The 17,948-nt window shown below is 47.1% G+C and overlaps 1 long non-coding RNA gene across 12 annotated transcripts in view; it reads right to left on the reverse strand.

Moving 5' to 3' along the window:
- The window catches only part of LOC122917739, a 120,394-nt gene that overhangs the window by 44,812 nt on the left and 57,634 nt on the right, over nt 1-17,948 (reverse strand). For 8 of the 12 annotated variants that reach the window (XR_006386457.1, XR_006386454.1, XR_006386458.1 and 5 more), the window contains exons 2-7: nt 12,798-12,936; nt 11,032-11,211; nt 10,316-10,409; nt 6,241-6,330; nt 5,963-6,070; nt 3,303-3,435 (exon numbers count right to left, since the gene is read on the reverse strand). This is a non-coding gene — a long non-coding RNA (uncharacterized LOC122917739). The other 4 variants (XR_006386451.1, XR_006386452.1, XR_006386453.1 and 1 more) reach the window with 4 other exon arrangements.

Raw genomic sequence — 17,948 nt, forward strand, 5'->3', positions numbered from 1 at the left:
TCCCCTGGTGCTTGGGCCACACGTGCTGGCTGATCTAACACAGGGCTAGCATAGTCCGACAATCAGCCAGAGCGGTAAGAGTAAACGGGCCTTGTTTCTCATCATTGAACAAGTTGGCCTGGATGTGTTTCCATCGTGGCTGTGCAACGTTCAGACAGACAGAGAAGGTGAGAGAAAGAAGTATTTAAAGCCTCTTGAGAACCTACGCTTAGAAATGGCACGTCATGGCTTCCAGCACATTCTGTGGGCACAAAAAGTCACAAGCCAGCCTACAGGCCTACATTCAGAGGTTAAGAAAGAGTCGCTAGGTATTGACAAGATGAGTTCCCAAGTCACATACAGGGTATAGGAAAAGTAGTAATTACCGCTATTTTGGCATCAACCTTCCATCCCTCTCTCTCGGGCTCTTAAAAACTGAATTAATAAGCAGAGTTCACTTGATAAAAATAAAATCCAATACAACTGGACAGTGCTCAGGGGTTATTTCAATCAGGCTCCCAAAGAATCTGATGAGCTATACTTGCTCCAAACCCACAGTGCACCAAACACCAGCTTGTCTCTTGGGCTCCCCTACCCACACACTCCCTCCCACACACCCTAAAGGTCCATGTGGAGGTCACCTCTCCGAGTGGACTCTTTCTGCAGACACCTGCCCCTAAACCCTTCCATGACGCCCTGCTTCTCACTGGCCTCAATCTGCTCGTGGCACCTGTTTCCACATAATAGACTTAACTTCCTGTAGCCACTATAGTAACGACTATGTTTGGTTTTTAGTCAATAAAAATTTAATTTCTGTGAAAGTTGCTTCAGGAAGATAGAGAGGAAAACATTTTCTCTTCGTCTCCTGCCCCCTTCTCAGGGGCAGAAAGGCAACATGGCGCTTGTGGAATCTGGAAGAAAAACACTTTCCTTCCCCCCCCCTTTCATTAGCAGATACCATAATGACCAGATATTTAGAGCCCTGTGTTTCATAACCAAGTGGAAAAGCCCAAATGTCTGTGGGCCACAAAGGTTTACTGCATTCACAGGAACATTTCCTCAAGTATTCCGGAACTGAAACCTAGTTATTTGGCAGAAATCCAAGAAGCCCAAACCCTGTTAGAGTAAATTAGCATTTAGGTATTCAACATGGCTTTGGAATGAGTTTTTCTGTTACGATGAGTTTTCTAGGTTACTGTTTCATTACACAATGCCCTCCTTATGAGAGCCCAAGGGAGAATTTTTTCTCTGATCTCAGAATGGGGAACAACTGGGCTGCTTCTTAGCACTTGGAATGGTTTTGGAAAATCTATAGGATCTTTTGGTGTGAATTTTAGATAACTTCACACCTGATTTTGCCTTATCTTTTCTAGTTCTATATACTCTGTTTTCTGCCTTCTTTACTCAATGATTCTTATGTTAATTTTTTTTTCTCATTTAAGACACTTTAAAAATTTTTTTCCTAAGTAGTCTCCACCACAGCATGGAGCCCAACACAGGGATTGAACTCACAACCCTGAGATCAAGACCTGAGCTGAGATCAAGGGTCAGATGCTTAGCTGACTGGGTTCCCCAGGGACCCCTATTTAAGATACTTACTAAGCAGATTTAATTGTCTTTTAGAGCCTAAGAGTCTAAAGAAGCAAACCAATAAATAAACACCAATTTCTCAAGAAAGCTATAGTTTGGGGCACCTGGGTGGCTCAGTGGATTAAGCCCCTGCCTTCGGCTCAACTCATGATCTCAGGGTCCTGGGTTCGAGCCCTGCATCAGGCTCTGCTCAGCAGGGAGTCTGCTTCCCTCACTCTCTCTGCCTGCCTCTCTGCCTACTTGTGATCTCTCTGTGTCCAATAAATAAATAAAATCTTTAAAAAATAAGAAAGCTATAGTTTAATTTTTTGGAATGCTTAAAAAATTCTTTGCTTTTTTCTATCTTGATGGGATTCTTTCTTTTCAATTTCGGATACTACGGCCTGAGTTAACCACACTTCTCAATGGTTCAGCACCATCTTTGGTCTAAGAGGACCCTTCTCATTTTCTTTCTTTCTTCCTTTTTCTTTCACTGCTCTGCCTCATCTGTCCAAGGCAACCATTTCAATGTGCTTAATGCAAGCCCCTTCGCTACTGTGTTCTTATACAGCATATAGTTTTATAGGCATCAATCCTAATGGTGTGCAACTATAGTTAGAAACCTCCATCTGTTTTTTTATTCAGCCCGTGTTTTAAAGACCCATATATTTTTCTAAGGGTACATCTACTCTCTTGCTTCTCTCTGCGGAAGACCATGAACCCAACACATCTGGCCTCTCCACTCCGCAAACTGCCTCCGACACCCTCCCTGCCTGCTCCTAGCACCACCACACGTATGCTGGGAGCACAACCCCTATACCCAGGATGAACATTTTTGAGAGGGAAAATGCCACTACTAGCAACGCCATTAGCTCTGGCAGCCGTGCACTGTAGCTGTCCCAGGTGAGCTGACGCGCCTTGTCACCTTCCTCATAGAGGACCCTTATGAACTGTGGGCAAATCCCTTCTTGATATGCACGCAAAAGTGGACTTGCGGGGTCAGGAAGTATAACAGACCTAAGCTGCTATTACCCCCAGAGTCCCCTGCAGGATTTCTCGACCACTTTACGCTCCCATCAGCAGTGCGTGAGGGCCCCCATGCCCCCGTGTCTCCAACACTCGGCAGAATCCCGATTTTGCCAGTCTAGTACATGTAAAGGGATACCATGTTGTTAATTTAACTTGCATTTTACCATCAGCCAATGAGTTTGAGTATCTCTCCATGTTCCTGTTAGCTTTCTGTTTTTGTTTTTTTAGGTTTTGGGGGTTTTTTTGTCCTTTCTGTGAATTTCAATCTCCCTTCTTTGCCCATTTTCCACTGAGGTATTTGTCTTGCTGCTTTGCCGAAGATGGTACCTTTTCTAACACGAGCACACATCTGTCTTCTTAGACTGCATGAGCAGCCTCACCATCCTTCCTTGCAGAAGTAGGGTCCCATGATGATGAGTATAGGGACTGCTGGGGTTACGAGACGCTATGAAACATACCGACGGAGAGATACAAACGAATTGTAGTGGACTAAGCGGTGCCTCCCCCTCCAAAAAAATTCATATACTGGAGTCCTAACCCTCACCATATTTAAGATGTGGCTTTAAATGAAGTCAGAAGTGTGGGATCCTAACCCCCTAAGGCTTGTGCCCTTATAATGAGAGAGAGACATCAAGTCAGTGGCACGCACACACAGAAAAGTTTACGTTAGGTGGGCCTCCATGTCAGATACAGGTAAAAATATTAAACTCATTTAAATTGCTTACCTCTTTGGGCACTTGGAAGCATCAAAACTTGCTGATCAACACTTGGAATGCTTTATAAAAGTTAACCAGCGGTGTCATTTCCAGGAAACTGTTCAGGATATAGGCTGTTTTCAGAAATCAGGTATTTCTTCCTCTGGTGGGGAAAAAAAAAATCAGTGAATTCTTCATCTTCAGGATTTCCTTTTTCTTTCCTTTTTTTTTTTAAAACTTATTTTCTAGAGTAATACCCTTGTCTGGTATCAAGTTTCTCTCTCTCTTTCTTTCTTTTTTAAGGATTTTTAAAATTTATTTACTTGACAGAGAGATTGAGATCACAAGTAGGCAGAGAGGCAGGCAGAGAGGGGGGCAGGAAGCAGGCTCCCCGCTGAGCAGAGAGCCCGATGCGGGGCTCGATCCCAGGACCCCAGGATCATGACCTGAATAGAAGGCAGAGGCTTTAACCCACTGAGCCACCCAGGTGCCCCTGGTACCAAGTTTCTTAGAGGAAACTACATGTGGCTCAAACACCTGTGTTGTTCTCAAACACTTTTGGCTCCTGCAACTTACAATGTCCAAAGACACTGGACTTTGGTTCTGTGATTGGTCCTGTCATAGGTCCTATAGAACCGTTTCAGGGATACCGCTAGCTATGGTGCTGCTTAGTTGTTTGTTATCAGAAACGTGTCTCATGCGAACACTGTGGTCAGTTCCTGCCAACGTGTAAACTGCAGTAGGAATGATTTGCAACAGCCTACGTAATGCCACATGGCAGCGCTCTACAGAACAGAGCCGATCCCGATGGGTATTCCCGGATATCAGACTTCAAATCTCTAAGTTACCAAACCTTCTGCAGAACTCCTTTGCAGTCCTAATGCACGTCTTGTGTTTCTACAGAAGTTACTAGATCTTGGCCCAACTTCTACTAAACGGCCTCCTCCACCACCACCTCCGCCACCCCCACCCGCACTGCAGAGCTGACTTCGGTCGTGCGGGGGGTGCACAGCCTTAACCTTCAGACACCTAAAGGACTGTTTACCTGTTCCCCATTGTAGGACTGCTTTTTCCTTCGTATTTCTCCTGGCCATTATATTTCTTTTCCACTGTTATTATCCTGCCTGCGGCTTATAACCTCCAGAGCCGCTCTGCTCTCCCTGTCTGCCGCTCCCGTTCATAGAGGTTCACCTTGTCTTCTCTTTCCCAGCTCCTTTTCCTGCTGCTTCGCTCGTGCTCCCTGGCTTTGGGCTGAGCAGAGCGTCCATTCGGTCCCAGGTTGACACTGCAGAGCAGGCCTCCCGCCATCCCCTGAAATCACCTGGCAAAGCTGTGTGTGTGTGTGCGCACGCATGTGTGTACGTGTGTGTGTGTGTGTGTGTGTGTGTGTACACATGCATGTGTAGTCCTGGAGGGAGGACTGCAGTTGACCCTACAGATAATCTAGACCCACAACAATTCCCAATTCCCTATGTCCCTGACTTCCTTTGGCACAGAAGCTGAGAACCTGAAAGTTTTCCATTTGCCAACTTTCTTTGTTTTGATCCGTGAGCAGGAAAATGCCCTTTCTTGAATGAAAAGCAAAGTGTCACTAGGAGAAAACCCTTTGCTCCTCATTCTTTCCTCTGATTTCTGCCTGGAATGTAACGTAAAGCACAGACAGAAGCAGCCCGCAGGCGCACACGAGGCTGCCAGCCTGCGGATGAAGGCCCGTACCTGAGGTAGAGGGGCAGGAAGTTGGGGCACCAGAGTGGCTCAGTTAGGGAGTCTGCCTTCGACTCACGTCATGATCCTGGGACCGAGTCCCACGTCAGGCTCCCTGCTGGGAGTCGGCTTCTCCCTCTGCCTGCCTCTGTCCCTGCTTGTGCTCTCCCTCTCTCTCTCTGGTAAATGAATAAATAAAATCTTTAAAAAAGAAAAAAAAAAAAGGAGGGCAGGAGGGGACAACGTTTTAAGTCTCTAACAGTGGCCCCACACCCCACCCCAGCTGGGGAGAGTCTACCTCCAGACGTATTTTTACATGATATGAAATAAACACACACGCGTGCACACACACAATTTTAAAAAGAGGTAAAAATATAAACGGAAATTCTAAAAGCTTCCTGTTCCCTGATTGCTTTGTGTACGGACGCCTTAGAGGCCAGCACCTTACTTCGGGGGCCTCTGCTAAACAACCAAGGCATCGCTATTAACAGAAATCGGCCAAAGTTAAAACGGCCCTGATGAAGAAAGGGGAAAATGCCGAGAAAAGGATGCTCTGAGATAGGGCGGCATGTTCAGTCATTTTCGTTTTATATGGAAGTGACTGGAAGGACATACATAGGACGCTAATGGTGGTAGTTTTAACCTTCTGTGTGTTCCTAGCTCTCCTCATCCACCGCGTACTAAATTGCCACAAGAAAAACAAGGAAAAAGAAGTGTCATTTCAAGTTTCGCAGTAGTTCAATACAGGCCCTCCCTCCCTCCCAAAATTTACTTCAGGTGCCCCTGTCGTGGTGCCGAGCGTCCCCGTACACCGCACAGATGGGCTCCGTGGTGAGCCCCCGCCTGCGAGGACAGCCCGGCAGGCGGGACGGGATGGGGCTGGGGGGTCGGAATAAGGAACAGGAACGCTCTAGGAAGCGTCTCCCTTGGTGGTGAGGCTCCCCTCCCCCCATCAGGGGAGTCTGCCCGTGTCTCGTCCCACTTACCAGCGAAGTGTCTCAATTCCTATCCCGTCATGGAATGGAATGATGGGCACCTCGCCCTGGCACGCCTTCTGGTCCAATCCTGCCTTTTCAGAGACAGAAGAGCAAGCTCTGAAAGTGAAGGGCATGTCCAAGGTCAAAGAAGACATGTAGGCAGCACCGTGGGGCTTGGAACCCATTCAACTGCTCGCAGCCCCCATCGCTACCACCCCCGACTGCCTCGCTGAGTCCTTCCTGCAGGCTGGGCAGTGCCCCAGCGGGCCATCTGCAGAGTCTCTTACCTTCATGAAAGCCCCATAAGGTAGGGGTTGTCCCCTCCATTTTACAGGTGAAGAAACGAAGGCTCAGGTAGATCTTGTGCTTTTCCAAGGCTGGAAGGAAGCAGAGCCAGGAGGTGAGCCCAGCTGTGTCTAGCCCTTTCTACATCAGCTGACTCAAGACAGGGTCCGCACGTGCCCCACAATTCCCCCAGAGGGGTCCTCAGCTCCTGAAGGCTCAGAAAGTCATTTCGGTGCCACGTCCCTCTCCCCTTCAGTGCAAAGAATCCTTCCTGAACGAGCCTGTTGTCTCAGCAGCTGGTGATATTTGATTTGATTAACACCCTGGGACCTATCACCAGACGTAAAGATGATGCCTAATTAATTGCTTACATTAAAGAGCTGGCACTTCTTACATTCGGTTCACACTTCTGGCTTCAATCATGTTTTCGTTTCAGCAATAATATTTACATGATTAGCAAATAGTCAATTCATACTCCGGCGTGGACCGAAGCTGGGGGTGGGACCTCCCTAAGCAGATGTCCTGGACAGGTGTAGAGAAATGGGCTTTTTTTTTTTTTTTTTTTTTTTCCGCAGCAAGAGCCATGAGCAAGCTCTTCTGCTTGCTTTTCAATAAAAAATCATGCTGGGATCAACAAATATTCATTGAGCACTGACCTAGTCTGTGTCAGTCATCCCATTTCCAAGGCCCCATGGGGGCCAAAGAAGGGCACTCACTAAGAAGTCACATTAGACCTAACTCTGTTTTCTTCCCCCTCTTTTTTTTTTCAGTCCAAGATCTAGACGCATTGAGTAAGAAAACAGACTCGACATGAAACGCGTGAAGTTTCGATAGGCATTTGCTGAGGTCTCCCAAGATCTAATCAAGCAGGAGGCGGGGCAGTTTGGGATGTGCAGTGACTCCCGGGATGTGAACGGGGGCCAAATTGAACTGAGGTGACACGCAGCAGACTGTCCTATGCCGTGTCTTGAATCAGAACGTGGAGAATGACACAGAAAGGCAAGACTCTACCTTCTGACACAGGAAGTCGGAAGGGATACGGCAGCGTGGATGCCTTCGGATGACAGAGGGCTGGACAATGGGCCGAATTCTAACATCGTGAACTTGAGCAGGAAGAAATGCCACAGAACCATGCGCAGCAGCACCGCACAGAGGAGACGCGGCTTGGTGGAAAAGGCTTGACCGAGATCAGCCCCAAGCCTGACACAAGGCAACGGTGTGGTGTGCACCGCACGTCACTGATGCAGCCATCGGTCCTCAGTCGTGAAGCCACTGCCTGGGATCTACGTTACCGAGAAGGGACGTGGACATACCGAAGCGTATTTCAGAGGAGAGGCTTGGGGATGGGGACGCCTCGAAAACAGACTAAAAAACAGGTAAATCTTTGAAGAAAGAGATGGTTAGTCTGGATAAAGAGATGGATAGTCTCCTATCAACGAGGTTGATAGGAGAACGACCATAAGGGCAGCACGTGGACGACAGGGAGGACCCGGGGGCTACAGGTCCTGCGGGGTCTACTCCGGGTAGCCACGGTACCTCCAACAGGAGAGACTTGTTGACAGCACACCTGGCTCTGCCCGTCAGTTCCCGGTTCACACGGCTACCGAGTTCTCCCAGAAAACTGCACTCCAACAGCAAGACTTCCTTCTTAGTGACACCAACTCCTTTCTTTAGGAGAGTTAGTGTTGTGTAAATACATGGTGCTGCTTCTTTTTCTTTTCGGAGAGAACTTATTTTATGGAAGTTGGACACACATCGATCTGTGATTCCCTGGGCCCCCGCTGGAGTTTTATGTCTTATGTACGTTTTTCAGGAGACGACGGAGAGGAGAATTCTATCTGGCATTCTTTATACAGACCAACACAGATACCACATTACACTGAATAGAAGACACCAATGGTTTTAAGATGCATCGCTATTACCTGCCATTAAGGAAGAGGAAAAGATGCCACCAATTCAATTATACCCCAGTCTCCTTCACATCTGACTGTTCTGGGTCACTTTTCAACTCCAAGTTGGCATATTGTTCCCATTTTCCACATGTTATTTGTCTCTGTGCCATGAAGAGCATCAAGAATACAGTATTTCTTCAAAAAACACTCCACTATTTTTTCTAGAATTTTCTTCCGAACAAGTAACACTCGATCTGAAGGTTAGATGTTCTTAACTTTTCTGATCTAAGCAGCAAATGTAGGTTTTTAGACAACAACAAGGATTGGATTCTTTCTTCAAATAGTCCTTAAATTGTCTGCTGACTGAAACTCCAAGAGACACTGTCCAGTAATGCCTCCACGAATAACAAAATCTGTTCTGCATAGAAAATGAACAATAAAAATCCCAAATGGCACCTGACCAACAGATGCTTGGGATATTAGAATGTGAAGTCTGGGTATTAGAGAGTAAAATACAGTGATTCAATCTGCCTTCTGGCCTCGGTTATATCATTTACCTGCTCTAGGGTAGCTGAGTGATAACTTCTCCTAGTTCTTCTTTATGCCACTTAAGAGTCTCCTCAAAAGCTCTCCTGGGCTGTCCGTATCTCTCCTTTATTCCCAACTTTTCTACTTTGGAAGTCTTCCTAATCTTTTCATTTCAGCTAGCTTTCCTAGCTGGTGGAAGACAAAGCAAAAATGGGAGGTTTAACCCAGATTTGCATCACAAAAGAAGGCATGCTTCCTCTCTCTTTTTTTTTTTTTTTTTTTAAGATTTTTTAAAAAATTTATTTGTCTGGGCACCTGGGTGGCTCAGAGGGTTAAGCTGCTGCCTTCAGCTCAGGTCATGATCCCAGAGTCCTGGGATCGAGTTCCGCATCCGGCTCTCTGCTCAGCGGGGAGCCTGCTTCCCCCACCCCCCACCCCCCACCTGCCTCTCTGCCTGCTTGTGATCTCTCTCTCTGTCAAATAAATAAATAAAATCTTTAAAAAAAAAATTTATTTGTCAGAAAGAGAGAGCAGAAGCAGGCAGAGCATGCAGAGGGAGAAGCAGGCTTCCCGCTGAGCAAGCAGCCTGATGTGGGACTTGATCCCACGATGCCGGGATCACGACCTGAGCCAAAGGCAGAGGCTCAACTGACTGAGCTACCCAGGCATCCCCATCTCTGTCTTTATGAAGGAGAGCTCTGTGACTGGACCATACAGAGGTAGTTCTTAGCTCTGGCTGTGAAGCAAAATACTTTGTAAAGATTTTTTTAAACTGTAGATCCCCGTGGATGACCCCAAGACCCACGGACTCAGACTCTCCGGGGTGGGGACAAATTGAGGGAAAGCAGGCACTTGTATTTTTAAAAGAGTTCCATCGGTGGTTGTGTTATGTCACAGAGGCTGTCACCCTTTAGGAGGAGGACGACACCGGGCATTTTCCAGTTCACGCGGGACAATTCTCCTGACACACATGAACGCAAACGTGCAGCTCTATGCTGCAGAAAACAATTCCTGCGAGCGGGCCCCGATTTTACCCAAGCCGTCACGGTCACACCGCTCTGTACTCCACGTGACGAAACCACAGGGTAGGAAGGATATGGCCGCGACCGGGCACGGGATGGGCATGGCAAGAGCACGGCAGGAAACAAAGCACGAGATTTCCTTTCTCCAGCTTTCCCACCGTCCCAGATGCTGGCTGGTCTGAGGCCACAGGGGAGCTCCACCCTCCACTGTCTGGCCACAACTTTGCAGGACCGTTTCAGGTGCAAAACGATTTGGACACTATGCTGGTTCCGCGATTTGGGGATCGTCTGTAGCCTTAGAGTGGAAGGCTGTGCTCATGGGGACCTGCCCCTCAGAAGATGTGCAAATCCCTGCACCAGAGGACTCGGAAGAGGTTTCAGTGGCCATCGGAGAGTCCGGACTCGCTCTCCTTAATCACCTCCTTTTTAGCCAATGTTCTTCAGAATTTTAGGTGAGCATCAAGGACCCCATCCCCCATCTTGCCGAGGGTAAGTAACTCACTGCTGATTCTACTCTGAGCTCTATGGCCTTTAACGGTGCCAGTTTCCTTTAATCCTGCAGTTTTAACTTCTGGCCTTTCAACTCTGCAGTTTCAGAATGCCATTTCCACACCAAAGCCCAGATTCCCTCTCACCTCTTAGATCCGGGGACCTCTCGGTTATATCCAAGAAAGAGTCCAAGAGTCGGTGTCTCCTGAATTTCAGTTCTTTCTGGGCCTAAAGCAGGGGCTGAAAGCAAGAATGCAAGACGCACCAACCATTACTGATCAGTGCTGATGGCTGGAATATACATTCACACTGTCCTCAACGCTTCTGCTTCTGCTACCATGTACTGAACACACTTTATTACCCCATTTACTCCTCACCACCACCTACGAAGTAGGCTGCACTGTCCACCCCCATGACAGAAACAGAGTCAGGTTAAGCAACACCCCAATGCCATAATAAGGGCCAAAGTCAGATCCTACTCCAAAGCTGAAGGTCTCCCAGACACTGGTTGTGTTGGAAAGGCAGTGAGGGAAAAATAATATGGAACCGATGGATGGGTAGATGGATAGATCAAGAAATATGTCATAAATACCTAAATACACACAGACGCATGAATATAATCGAGTCTATCATATGAGCTAGGGGGTCATTATGTGGCGATTTGTGCTATTTTACATGTTTGAGAAGGTTTGAAAACAAAGTGTTGGGTGACATAGAAAAGCAGTGAGGAGATCAAAGTCGTGTCAATCCAACATTCTTCCAAGGATCTGTCTCACGTCTCTATAATTCTGTGTTTTAGAATTTTACATTTAGTTTGACAAGTGTGTACTGAAGCCCCATGATGTCCCAGGCGCCAGCACACCTGGGCCAGGCCTGGGAGGCCACACTCACGGTCGGTGCTGTGAGCACACGCGACGGAGCCCTTCCGGGTTCACTCGCAGCAGCCGACGCTAACCCAACCTGCGCTCCAAAGCTGGTTCTGGCTGTGGTCCGGGTGGGAAGTGCTGGAGGAACCCAAGGACGGAGAGGTCTGGAAAGGTGCCTGGGAACAGAAGCAATTCGAATGATGCCTTGGAAAAAACAGGGAAGAAGTCAGGAGGTCTGAACTGGGTTTAGTCAAAACACTTCTGACCCCAAACATGTGGGTTCTCCCCCCCCACCCCGTCCACACAAACAGACCAACCAAGTCTCTAGAACCCCCTGTGGATCCTGCAAGTCCTTGCGCTTCGGACACTCTCTGGAGTTAGTCAGAACCCACAGGCTAAGCGCTCAGTCTCCCAAGACTGCCCTTGCTTCAGGGGCCAGCGGAAGGTGGTGTGTTCTTTGTTATCACGCCGGTGGCACTTGTGAGCACCAGGGACCCATTCTAAGACTTGCGTGATGGGCTGACACATTCACGTTCTAGAGACTCCTTCGGACTATCTGTGTCTTGGACACCACTGAGCCATTTCTGTTCTGGGGGCTGGCAGTCAGTCTCCTTGAGCCCCACAGGGAAGTGATGTACCTACTGCTTTCTCCCAGGGGCTCGACACAAAGCCTCTTTCCAGAGAAGAGAGAGGCTATCCCCGTCTAAGGGCTTTCTCCACTTTTTCTCTGCCCCACTATCTTCCTTCTCTCCTCCTCACCTCCCCACCCACAGCTGGGATCTCCTGCCCTGCCCGCTGGCTCAAGACCTCTCCCCACTTCCCTACTGGACCACCTGCAAAGCTTCACATCCTACCAGAGGCTAGAAGCTTAGCTCCAGCCCATCTTATAATTACTATGCCAAGTGCTTTTAGGGTCGTGGCTTTTGAAAATTAAAAGCCCTTTTCCACCTTATTTTTTTTTTTTTGGTAAAACTCCTTTTTTCCCCTGATTGAGTAAATGATGCCTAAATGGGGCTGGGGTGGGATGGGGAGGGAAGGAGGCAGAGGCAAGAGGAACTGCAGAGGGGAAAAAGCAGTTCATATTTAAAAAATAACATTCTGGGGCGCCTGGGTGGCTCAGTGGGTTAAGCCTCTGCCCTTGGTTTGGGTCATGATCTCAGGGTCTTGGGATCGAGCCCTGCTTCGGGCTCTCTGCTAGGTGGGAAGCCTGCTTCCCCTTCCCCCTCTGCCTGTGCCTCTCTGCTTGTGATCTCTCTGTCAAATAAATAAAATCTTTAAAAAAAATAAAAAATTGATAAATAATAACATTCTGTCAGTGTTCTTATCATCACCTTTAAATTTGGTCCATCCCTTGAGCAAAAAGGGAAAGACTTACTCCATACCCTCCTTCCTGTGCTTGGGTCTCAGAAGAATTTTGCTTCCACGTGACCTGCTCTCGACTAGAGGTTGAATCCCAAGGTAACCCTAATTCCAAAAGAAGATGAATCTCACACCTTGAGAGCTGCCTCGGTCTTAGTTACCGCTGAGTCTCTGGAGGTTTTTCGCAGGAAACACAGCAGACAGAACCCCAAGCTGCTAATCATCAAAGTGTACAACGATTTAGAAATGTAACGACGTCTGGATGTTAACTGTATGGCTGGTGGGCCTGCTGTGTATTTTTTGAACAATTACAACACGAGACCCTTAACGTAGGGCCACGTGCTTCATGGGTTTCCTGTGCCGAAATTCACCACAGGGAATTCAGTATTTCTCCCACGGCTACCTGTCCCCGTGCCCTTGGCTCTTGTCCCGTTTCTGAAACTTCCAGTTCGCATCCCTGTGGCATGCCTTCATTGAGATCCTTTCTTCGGTTTTAGTTCTCTGTCTGGTCCGTTTGACAGTCTCTATATCAACCATGGAGCCTGAAGGAGAAATAACTTGTCAGTTAAAAAAAAAAAAAAACTGAAGCCAAAAATGCAGATGTTTGAGGAAAATACAAAATATAACTTGATTCTTTTCTCCACCAACTGCCCACCCCAAATGAGGACCTTGGGAGTTTTATTTCTAAAACGTAACTCTGGGGACGCCTGGGTGGCGCAGTTGGTTGGACAACTGCCTCCGGCTCAGGGCGTGATCCTGGAGTCCCGGGATCGAGTCCCGCATCAGGCTCCCAGCTCCATGGGGAGTCTGCTTCGCTCTCTGACCTTCTCCTCGCTCATGCTCTTTCTCACTGTCTCTCTCTCTCAAATAAATAAATAAAATCTTTAAAAAAAAAAATAAAATAAAAATAAAACGTAACTCTGTATCAGAAATGCTCCTGGTTTCACATCAATAAATGCCCAGAGGGCCTATCTCTCACCATGAACCCATTCAGGTAAGGGTCAGAGATGTCTCTCCCCATTAAGCAGGGGGAAGTTTTCCCTGTCACAAATTAAAATCCTCCCCTGTGGCTGTAGATTTATCCGCAGACTTGCTCACAACGGTCTTCTTATTAATGGTGATTGGGAACAATAAATCATTTCCTCCCGCTACAAAGGCTGCTCAGATTGGTTCAAAATGGCTAACCTCCTGTTGAAGTGAACCTCCCCTGAGCCGATAATGCGTCTGGGGAAAGAGTGTAAGGGGAAGGTTTGGAATGGGAGAGAACCCACGTTTCTAGCATTTAAAGGAAATATTCAGCAGCATGTGGCTTCATTACCTTATACATATTCTTAAACAATACCCAGAAGCTTTTGTTCACTTTTACCCAAAGAGTTAAATATCAATGATTCAAGTGAGCTTTTATTATTGAGTGAAATAACACCAATTCACGAAATCATTCGGGAAGTATGTGCGTGCTCAACACCATATCCTCTCCATTATTCCTTCCCATCAGTGATGGAGGAAGCTTCCTTCTATTTCAAGAACACAAATTTAGGTCATATAATCAATAAATGCTAATATGACGCATATAATATGCATTGACTGGGCTTTGCAGTTCTGAAAACAATAAATCACCATGAGCTGAAGCAGTGATCATTTTAAATAAGATCCGGAAATATATTTATTTATTTTGGTTGTTGGCCAATCACCTCCATTGTCTTCTTGGTACTGGGCAAGATACAAGGAAAATTTCTCTCCCAATGTCCACCCCGCAGATAAAGCACATTCTTGGAAAAAAAAAAAAAATTCCCTCAACTGAGCAGACAGTTTCCAAAATCACATGCAGTCTTTTAACTCAAGGTAACAGTCAGACCTCTCGGACATTTTTTCAACTCCTCTGAAGAAGCAAGAAGAATCCATGTGCCTCACTCAGTCGGCCTGACTTAAAGGAGTATGGGACGAGACTCATCCACGTGGAGAGTTAAACAATGCAATTTTCCCAGTACACACCCGCCGGGGGAATCAATAACCTGTTCTCAAACCAGCAAATTGGTTTCAAGTATTTGGTTCACCGGTTCCATCCAACAAGCATGAATAAGAGGCCACCTCGCGAGTGAAAGGGAAGGGGGTTAGGAGTCCTGGAAAAATGTGTTCTCATCCGAATTCCTGTGCTTCCCTACTGCACGGATGGTATTTGCAAAACTCTTTGGAAAGAACACTGGGTTTAATTTCAGGCAATCCTCTTTGATGGGATTTTAACAAAAAAGCTTTTGCGGAGCACTCTATTTCATTTCATGAAAACAGCTCGCACCATGTAGCTGTTTAGATAACTCCATATTTTCTGGATTTTAGGTTTTTCTTAACATTGCAGCCAGACTATTCTTTCTAAAATAAAACTGATACTCTCTAGAAAGATTTACGTGAAGTAACTCACCCTTCTGTGCAGCCGTGAGCTCTGGGGATATTGGTCAGAAAACCAGGTCCTTCAAAACAGTCTGAGGGGTTTGAAGTGGCGGGGGGGTGGGAGGTTGGGGTACCAGGTGGTGGGTATTATAGAGGGCACAGCTTGCATGGAGAACTGGGTGTGGTGAAAAAATAATGAATACTGTTTTTCTGAAAATAAATAAATTGGGAAAAAAAATATAGCTATCTTTCAGATGAAAAAAAAAAAAAAAAGAAAGAAAACCAGGTCCTTGAAGCAGCAGAATGTCTGTGTCCCTTACTCTCAGACCAGGAGGCTGTGTTTTCTTTTTATTCCCTTCCCATTTCCTATTCCCTAAGCACCATCGACCTTCCTCTTCAGCCATCAATATCCAGCACCACTTCCACAAACGGACTTCACTCTCTGGCTCTCTGAGGGCTTCTGTAACAATCTTTCTACCTTTGGAAACTCCTTTCCTTTTCTTCCTCTTAGGATAGAATGCTCATGCAAAAATTCCAGCCCAAAGTACAATCATTTCTTTCTTTTTTTTTTTTTTAAGATTTTATTTATTTATTTGACAGACAGAGATGACAAGCAGGCAGAGAGGCAGGCAGAGAGAGAGGGGGAAGCAGGCTCCCCGCTGAGTAGAGAGCCCGATGTGGGGCTCGATCCCAGGACCCCGGGACCATGACCTGAGCTGAAGGCAGAGGCTGAACCCACTGAGCTACCCAGGTGCTCCCCCCACTTTTTTAAGTGGGCTCTACACCCAACATGGGGCTTGAACTCACAACCCTGCGATCAAGAGTCGCATGCTCTGCTGACTAAGCCACCAGGTGCCCTGCCAAAGGACGACTACTTCTGTGTTCTAGAGCAACGAAAGGTCTTTGTCCAGCAGGGTAGGTTGTGTCTTCTGATTAAATCCACGCAGTTTCAAAGATACATATGCAAAGGGAGAGGAAAGGGGACCTCTCCTAGCTCGTCCTACCAAATGGCTAACGAGCAACTCACTCCCTTGAATGGTCCCCAAGGCTGCCCTCTATTCCTGTCCCGTGCTTACCACCAGAACAGCCAACTGGACAGCACAAGTCAGAGCATGTCTGCTTCGCTAGTAAGTGGAACCCTCTCCTTCATACTACCCGTGTCCCCACAGGACACAAGACGCTTAGATTTGGGGACTTAAAACTGTTTTAGAGACACTATGGGTTAAACAGGCCTCTGTGGGCTGCCCTAGGAGTCCTACTGACCTTAGTTATATTTTATCCGCCGATAACCTCAGACTCCTACTTGTAAAGGGATTTTGGCATCATTAATAATATTATTCCTCATGAACCTGGTATCTAAGAAAAACTGCAAGCTACAAACAAATGAATTATAAAACCAATCTTTGAAAAGGAGTATTAAGAAAATTGGAGGCTACTTTTTTTGGGGGGGGGTAGATTGTTTGCTTTTTCTTTCCTTCACCTTTTTACATAGTTATTCATTCGTTAAATATTTGTTGATCATCCTTTTAGGGGCTAGGGGTAACCAACAGTCTGAGGCAGATGTTTCCGGTCCTTGTGGAGCTTACCGCCCCTCAGAGTAGAAAGGCAACCAAATGCGGAGAAAAAGGAAAGGAAAACTGTGTACTTAGGCCACGCGGTAGAAAGGATGGGCCTATAGTGCTCTGCTAGGATTAACTGGTCTAGTCAGAGAAGCCAAGGAGAGCCGGGTAAAGCAGCAGAAATGAAGGTTCCAGTAGAGGTAGAAGGTTCCAGTACCTTCCAGTAAAGGTTCCAGTGTGTGTGCGCACACACGGTGTGCGCAAAGGCCCAGCAGCAGAGGAAGCTTGGTGGGGAGAGGGAATGAAAAGAAGGTCACCCAGAAGCATGGATGGGGAGTGGATGGGAGCAGATGAGGCTGGACATGGGGCAGCAGCTGGGCCGTACAGGATTTATGGGCCAGAGCGAAAGAAAGCCTCCACCAAGTCTTTCCTGGAAGAGGTGACACAATGGGCACTTCTAGAAGACCACCCTGGTCCCAGTGCAGAGAAACACGTGGCAAGAGTGGCTTCCCACAGTCCACTTAGAGAAGGTCACTGCAGGACACCTCATGAGAATGAATGACTGCTCCGAGTGGACAGAGGAGCCACAGACAGGATTTGGCCGTGGGCTGGACAGGAGGGCGGAAGTTGAGGCGGCGCGGAGGGATGGCTGGATTTCTTACGCATCTTTTCTGAACTATTTGGTTTATCGTCGACTCGTGTCTACTATTTTACTCCCTCTGCGCTCCTGCTTCACCCTGAAGGGAAAATTCCCCACTACTTCAAAACCAACGATGCACAAAGGCCCTCAGCATGATTCTACCAAGCCCCTCGGATTATTTTGGAATACATACAATGTGTGATCATTTTCATTTACAGTTTTTTGGCCGGGCGTCAGTTTACAATTCTTAAACTAAGTTTGGTTTCTCCTCCTTCTCCAGTTTTTCCATAAGGAAAATGAAATGAGAAACCTGAAATTTTGATAGGATAGCGGAAGACTTTCAGCCACAAATAATTGAAACCGACCCAAGCCAACTTCAACACAAAAACGGATTTACTAGAATAGCACAAGAGTGTCTCAAGGAACTGAATGGGAAATGCAACCAAGGTTATAGGCAGGCTAACTCCTTCCAGAATCTCTCTCCATGTTCTGTCTGCTCTTCTCTGTAGGGTGGCTTCAGTCTTTGAGTTTGCAAGTCTAGCTTTCTCCCGCCTCCCGTCTGTACGACGGCTCTGTGGCAGCCCCTGTATTTATATACGTTGGGTGTAGCCACTGACACTGACCCTCAGTCCCACAGTGTTTCAGTTCCAAATCTCAAGGATGGAAATTTAGCCCGCTATGGTCAGGTGAACCAGGGCTGGGGGTGCGTGGGTGGGTGCAGGAATTCAGGAAAGAAACAGCCAGTGCCACTTCTGGGTTCCCAGAGAAGGGAGAATTGTTAGGGACTTGGCAGACACCCCACGTAGAGGAGGGAAACAATAGCTCTTTTGCTTCAATAAACATGTATTAAGCACCAACTAGGTCCCATGGTCCGTCTAGGCCCACGGATACAAAAACAAGTGCACCGAATTCCACCTTTCAGCAGCGTAACGCCCAGCACTGCCTGTGAACACCTTGGCCTCTACTGATC

This window comes from Neovison vison, chromosome 9 (genome assembly GCF_020171115.1).
Source record: "Neovison vison isolate M4711 chromosome 9, ASM_NN_V1, whole genome shotgun sequence".
Classification (NCBI taxonomy): domain Eukaryota; kingdom Metazoa; phylum Chordata; class Mammalia; order Carnivora; family Mustelidae; genus Neogale; species Neogale vison.